We start from the raw sequence: 8,231 nt of genomic DNA on the forward strand, positions 1-8,231 counted from the left end.
CTGCGCAAAAAGGAAGGCGAAGAAAAAAGGGCCTCCTCTTTGTGAGACCCATTCACAGTGATTTGTCCTCCTTTGTAGTCCTAATTATGTGCCAAAGTAGGATAACAGAAGTTCTCAACTCGACCATTATGCCAGCACAAAAAAGGAGACGCATACAAGAAGCTGATCACTTTGGAATTAGCAAACATGATACTATGCGAGGAAAAAAAAAATCATTAATACCGACAGGGATTAGAGGTTCTGATTAAAGGGTAGCTTTTACCGTATGCAAATTAGTGATAGGCATTTATCAGTGCCTGGCCAAGCTGTCTTAGCAGCAAAGCCACATATGTTTTTTAGCTGATTAAAAAACTGCTTGAAGTTGCAGGCCTTTTTTTTAATGGAGGAGTGCAACGGCAAGAGAGGCAGACAAACCGAGTAAAGGAGTATGTGGCAATCAACTCGTTTCCTTTTGGCCAAATTCCCGTGATTGTTCAAAGCGTTTGCCGTAATTCCCTCTTTTATTAAGAACGTTCTTTTGTACATAATTAAAACATTTCTCAAGTGACTACGTGTGCGCGTGTTTGCGCGCCGCTCCCCCCCGCCAAAGCACCTCCGTAAGCGTGCGCTCGTATCTTTGTCTCCTGAAACAACCGGCACGGCTGGAGCCCTTATTTGCCTCTTGTCTGAACTGCAAAACAAGCCGAAAGTAATGAATAGAGGGGCAGGACGAAGGGGGAGAGTTTATCGCCTGACCGCCATTGTCTGAGGGCCTCCCATTTACTTCACTCACCTTCCTATGGAGGTGACCCGCTTTGTGTTAACAAAGAAAAGCTGGATGAAACTGAGCTCTCTTTGCCTCTCGCCTACCACTGATAATACCTTCGTTACCCGGCGCCCCCCTCTTCTCCTTGAGGGAGTGCTTTAATTTATGCTTTTTCATCTCTCAGGGGCTCGGGAGTGTTAACCTGCTCTCGGCACAAACCGGCTCACATGAGAGGAAACTGCTGTGTCAAGCTTCTCGGCGCACCGCGGCCGTGCTTAAACAAATAAAGCGTTCCCCGCAGAACGCAAAATTCAATTAAGATATAATTACAAACACAAGCCGCTGACCATATGCCATAAATCACCTTCGCGTTCACAATGCTTTATCGGTTTTAATATCATCGCTGTCTGAGCTTCGAACAATTATGTAATAATGAAGTCACCATTTCTGTTTCAAAAATTTAACTCTAGCGTTCTCGCTTCTGTGCCCCCATGTCAAAGCATCGGGATTCTATTAAGGATAAAGTTAATAAATCAATTGGCTCGAGCAAAATCTCTATAAATGAATAGGTATATGAATATATGAACAAATAAACAGTAAACAAAACCCCTTTTTGTTTGAATTTTATTAGGGGTGAACTTTTTTTGTCTTATCTCTTTCAATTTAATTTAATTTAATTAATTCAAGCATACATAAAAAATGCAATGACACGTTTTCTATAATGAACATGGTTTCAATATCTGTATTAATATTCATTTTAATATTTTTGGGGAGGGATATAAAGACTATAAACACTCATTAAAACAATGACATTTTTGAAAATAACATTTTTAGTAGTTTGGAATAACCTTTTAACATTATTTCTTATATTATGTATATATAAACCATTATAAATATACAGTATGTATATACATATATTATTATAAATGTAAACCGTTCTTGGAAATATCAGATTTTCTTTAACTATTTGAAACCACAGAGGAATACAGACAGACAGTATATTACAAAGAAATTGTCACACGTTTTAAAATATATAGTAAAATATATTTATATATATATATATATATATATATATATATAAATAAATAAATAAAAGAAAGAAATTCTAATGGACACTCATCATTCACCCTTATACCTCAGCAAACATCCGATTAAATATAAAAGTCAAAAGCTAATCTTCAATGAGCAGAATATTATCACTCTAAATGCAGGTTTATTTAGCATGTTAATGTAAAACAGGTTTAGGAAATGTGCTGCAATTTAATTATACTTCAATGTGCAGACAATATTTTTCCCCCCAAATACAAGCTCAATAGAGCCCACATAGGGACTCACACACACTCCTGCTCCACTCCAGATGAAAACTGCACATAAAGAAAAGGTTCACAATTTTACATCATGGAATTAAAATAGCATTTTCTACCCCAGCTGAATAGTTTGACTTCTAAGCAGGTGTGGGACTAGATTAAGAAATGGAAGATATTTGCTTCAGATGAAATGAGTGGTGGGATAGAGCACTGGAGAAATTCAGTTAGGATGTGAGGTGAACCAAATAAGAGGTTATTTAAAATGGTCGAGCAGTGCCCAAAAGGATGATAAGATTTCAAATAAACAGAGAAATAAAGCTAGTATTTGCACAAGCAAGATAAACATGTGACTTCTTTTCCCTCCCCGCTTTTGCTATAGCATGGAAATTCAAGAGAGTAAGAGGAAGGGAGGGAATCTACAGCCTTAAAGCCTTTTTAAATTCCAATTTGTGCTTAGGCTGCTGTTTTCCAGCATAAATATGTGTGTACGAGGAACAGAGATAGGTCCTCTGCATGGACCCACAGAAAAGTAGGGTTATAATAGAGAGGTGGCAGTCAGACCCCCTCTGACATCCTCTATCTGGCAGAACTTGCTGATCAACTCGTTTTATAATACACAGTATATATATATATTCGTCTTTTAAGCAGCATAGATCCATAAATTAAGCCGAATAAACATCGCCTGCTTGAAAAGACTGGCATGAAGCAATGATCAATGTTCTTAAATCTGTAAAATATAAAGTAATAAAAAAAAAAACAGGTACCGCATTTGTTTTCTTCAGCAGTAATCAGGAGAAATGTTTAAAAGTAACATCCTAATAATATTTTACTAAACATGTTGGGTCACTTCATACTTAACATTTAACCCAAAGATCATAAATCTGCAAAGAACGTGTTGACCTGACCTGGCACAGAGATTAAATTTGTATATATTGAACCTTTCATTTCATAAAAATATTAATTAAAACTTTAAATTTGATTAAAATCTGAAACAAGTCAGGGCGCAATAAATGAACGACCCACTCCTGAAGCTCAAGGTAGAATAGGCAACGATGAGTGAGAAATTTGGAAGGAGTTTGAAAAGGAAGACACTGGAGCATCAGTTTGACTTCTTCAGATATCAGTGGGTCTAAATGGCGCAAGCACACAAACTCTCAATGCCAAGGCCACATCGCATTCTCCCACTGCCACCAAATTCATAATCATTTAGACCAAAAACAGGTTCAAGCCTAAAGAAAATGTAAGTCTGCCTGGCTGCCAGCCTATTCAGCTCCCAGTTTCATAAACTAAATAAATGACATGGAAATTTGTGGAAATTAATGTTCATAGAGAATTGTCCTATTGATTTTCTAGGTATGGATCAAGGACCTCTATGATTACTGCTCTAAAAAAGTAATTGACTTTGTGATTGAAGGAGCTTAATGTGGTGTGTGCCATACAGGTGCATAATTCACATGATTCGTCAATGTACCGCGACAGTCTGAAAGTGCTTTCTATCCCAACTACGACATCACTGAACTTTTTTAAAACACAAATAAACACATTTTAATAAGATCACAGAGTGAGAAATGAAGTTGCAACTAAACAGACACAAATACGCAATCCAGGATCATTAGGGAGGCGGGGGGAATATGTCTGCAGAATGAGATCTCTTCTTACAAGTTTAACACTTTCAAAGTGAAACATCAAGCAAGTGTGTCCGTTCTGGTAATGTTTTACTATGTTGGTTGCTGTATGTTTTGCGGCAGTTCAGAAATTTAATGTCAAGATTTATTAGTTTACAAATCATGCACTGTAGTAAAATATATTAAAATCATAACATACTATTGTGCATGGAATCACATGTAAATAAGTATTTATTAATTGATAACCTTTCCCTTATCTTAATTTGTGTGAAGGAATAAAAATAAATTAAATTTTGAAACAGTATGAATTGGTGCTTTTTTATTTTTTTGTTTTTTTGCAAAAATGTAAAGGCACTTTATTGCAGTGTAGTCATAATCTATTTCATATCTTTCTTTCCTACCTTCCTTTATTTCTGTGTCCCATGTTAAAGTGCCACAAGGCCAGTTTAAATGTCTGTTACAATACTGTTAACACTGCAACCCAATTGATTAACATGCTAAATATTTTCAAAGATTTTAAATCGCTCAATTGTTTCCCCACAAATGAAACCCTGACAAAATCCTACCATATTGCCTAGACATAAGAACATAATATATCTTTTGTTCCCACTTTATATTAAGTGGCCTTAATTACCATATACTTACATTTAAATTAATAATTCAATACAATGCACTTATTGTGTATATAGATGTTTTTACATTGTACTTACATTTTTTAAAACACCTGCATGTAATTACATCTGTAATTTATTTAGGTCTTTACGATCATAATTACACTGTTGTCCATTCCTTACACCTTACCCCTCACTGAAACCTATCCATACCACCAACGCGGTCCCTAGCTCTACCCGTATCCCACCTCGATAGCACCAAAAGTGTTATATTGTGCATCTATACATCTCATGCAAACAGTTAATTAAAGATCCTAACAATACGGTGTACATTTTGAAGAAGAGTTGTCAAAGAAACTGCACAATCAACCTACAAAAAAAGATTTAGGGCTGCTGTATAGGGTTAACGGCGAGAAAATGAAATGATAAAGGCACACATATACTATAGACCAAATAAGGAGGTTTGCCGGTTACCTTGAACAGTCTGGAGGAAGAAGGCCTAAATAGCAAGGGCACCGAATGACACTGAAAGGGACCATTCCATTCTTTCTCTCCCAAGGACAACTAATTAGCAGACAACAGCTGAGTCCATTTCAAATGTTAATTTTTTTCCTTTAAATGCTCTATAGCCATGTTGTATACTTCCGTACACAATTGCGGTTTTCATAGGAGAGCTTTTGTTTGTCAAGTCCCTTTTTATTTGCATGCATGTGGGCATTTTTGTGAGTCAATGTACTAGATGAAAATCTCTTTATGACACAATAGTCAAGTGGAGAGACGGTAATATGAAAAACATTCACGACTAACCCACTAGAAGGCTGAGAGCATAATAGCCTTGCCCACAATAGCACACTTTGTGATTTTAGGTCTGAAAAAGCAGCACAGATTGCTTCTGCTAGCTTAATATTCAAGCAATGCCACTATTCATTTTAAAAGGGAAGAAAAAAATCATCCTTTTCTATAAGATTTTGGCCATGCGTGGGGAAGAACAACAGCCTAAATCTGTTCAGTGAGGAAGCTGATGTCTAAAACATAATGGATATGGAAACTAAGATGAACTGAAAATGACTAATTATGTCCAAAATGCTGCAAAATAGTGATTATCAAAAGATAAAACCATTTAATACAGATACAGCTTTTACGATTTACCTGATAAAATCAGACCTGTTTGTAACAGAGTTACTAGATCTTTCTGGTGCACCCATGAGCAAAGCAAACGGACGGTGAGCTTCTGCTCCACTGTAAGCCTTCCATAAGATAACCTCAGGGTCAATGTGAAATGGTCACAGTGTGTGCAAGAGTGGAAAGATAGATTTGACAGGGACAAACGCTCTAGTATTACTCCGACTTGAGCCGTCCTGCGTTTAAGCCGCTGTGCTGGAAAATGGGCCCAGAGGCTCTGAAATTCTAAGATCCACCTCAATTGCTGGTCGTTCTGAACAGAATACCTCAACACAGATCATTAGCAGTGCACACAACATATTATTGAACGGCAAAGACCCAGAACTGTCCCAGTGGTGTCACAGGTGTATTTGTCCCCATTGGAAGAGATCTTCAGTCAATAATTTAGACCAATATAACATTAGGCCATTAGACAACCAAATTATGACATCTCTGTCGATGCCACTCATTTCAAATGTCCAGTGTACTGCTCAATGAAATGTGTCAATAATAACGCTGTCAATCAGTGTAACAAGTAAGTGTCTATGATGAACAAAAGGCAATTTTATGAAAATGTATTTAAATCCAGTTCAAACCATTAAACTAATGTGCTAAAGTGTTTTTATTTGTGCTGGTTACAATAATTTGAGAACATTTTTTATGACTGTAACCATCAAAGCAAAAGATAAGACTTTCTTTAAACCAAATACATACTTTGAATAAATATTTAATTCTATATAAAAAGTAAATGCATTGTATTTACATACAATCTAATGTCAGTTGTATATTTATTTTATTGTCCCCAATTGTCTTTGTTTTGTTTTGTTTGTTTTGTTTATTAATGCCAAAGTTAATAATAATGATAGTAATAATAATAACAATATATTGAAAGATTGAACCATTTAAAACCATCTTCAAGTTTTTTTTTTTTTAACCAGAAAAAAATACATTTATATAAATAATATAAATAATATAAATAATGCATCTTCTCAAATGCTCTTCTATAATGAGCATATTAATTCAATGAAATGTTTTAAAATAATTAAATAAATGCTCATTATAAAAGAGGTGTTTGCAAGTCATTGTGTATGAATTTAAAATGAATGTATTGTCAAATGTCATGTCACTGACTCTATAGTACTTTAATATTTAAATGAGTATTTCATTTTCTTTCTAATTAGCTTCTTTAGTGTTTCACAGGAGAAAGTCAGTCATACATTTGTGGAATGACATTTAGTTAAGTAATGTTTTATTTTTTGTTTTTCTTGTAAATAAATAATAAATTAATTAATAATAAAGTACAAGCAGCAATTTACATAAAAGGACCAATTCTCAACACTAACTAGCTGCTTATTAGCATACATATTACTGTTTACTAGTATTTATAAAGCACATATTAGTGCCTTATTTAGCATGAGTCATGACCATATTTAAGATCCCTTTAATCCATAGCTAAACTTAACAACTATTTTATTAACTATTAATGAGAAGCAAATAAGGAGGTTTATTGAGGAAAACTCTTTTTTAATAGGGAATATGTGTTCCCTTTTCAAAGGTATTATCAATAATCTTAAACAACTAAACAGCATTTGCTGACACAGTTCCCCTTCTCAGCTCAGCAGGTGCATCTGTGGTTTTATTTGTTTGTTTTTTAGTAATCATCGTCATAATGTCTTTATGGGGCGAGCCAGACTGGAAAGAAAAACACAAAAGCTCCACATGTCCACCCCACCGGAGGTGTTTGACGAGCACAGCAATAAAGCTCAGTAAGTGAATCATGTCCCACTGGGCCCATTAACAAACCCACAAGACGGTTGTTTTCACTCAAATGTAATTAAGGCCACAAACGACACTCTGAGGTACTTTTTTCACAGTATTCAATGGAATATGTCCTTAAACCATCCACACACATTATTAGACACACAGACACCTGACAGAAACAACTTTTTGCCAAGCTGCCACCATTTGTCCGTTGTCCTCAGGGAGACCGAAAAATCAATAGCTGCACCATTTACAAAGAGCATGGCTATATGACCTGTCCACCCCTTGTCTTCATCACCGCTACCATTGCTTAGTCTACAGATGCTGTTTGACTCCTACTTATGCTGTGCACATGCTCGGCCCCCTTCAAAACCACTCAAGTCATCAGTGGCATGCTCCTCCTGTCAAGGCTTAGGCCTCATATCCACAGTTCTACCAAGGTCAAAACTGAATCTGAGACAAAGCGGCCTTTATAAATCGTTCTTTTCTGCCTTTTTCTCTTTCTATTTGTTCGACTCGCTACTGCTGAAAAGAAAGAGGAGTAATTGGAGGGCCTTCATAGCAGAAAATGGCATTAGAGTTAATGACCCTGAGCATCCCATGGGGACACTTCATATTAAGGCCATGTATGTGCCAACAGCACTCACTGCATACTCTGACTTATTATTCATACAATGGCTCACGGGTGAGGAAGAACAAATACAGCGCTCTAAAAGAAAGCTCTATCCGTGTATTTTGTGTTGAATGACTTCTAAATGCACGACAATATACTTTTAAACCGATTGACTTTAACAGAAAACCGACTCGTGTTCGATGCCTTTCGAATCAGAAAAGTTAACGAAAGGGGCAAACAAATAATTATCAGTGGCCTGACATCTACACCACGTCCTTTTTTAAAGCAGATGAAATAAAACGTCCTTTATGTGAAGTGAATGAGTCAGTTCATCCTCTTCAGGCCTAAAGCGTATCAAAAGGGTATTTGTATGCGGCGGCAGCGCTTGGTCCTCACTATGGTTGGAAA

Source organism: Carassius auratus, chromosome 6, assembly GCF_003368295.1.
Source record: "Carassius auratus strain Wakin chromosome 6, ASM336829v1, whole genome shotgun sequence".
In the NCBI taxonomy this organism is placed as follows: domain Eukaryota; kingdom Metazoa; phylum Chordata; class Actinopteri; order Cypriniformes; family Cyprinidae; genus Carassius; species Carassius auratus.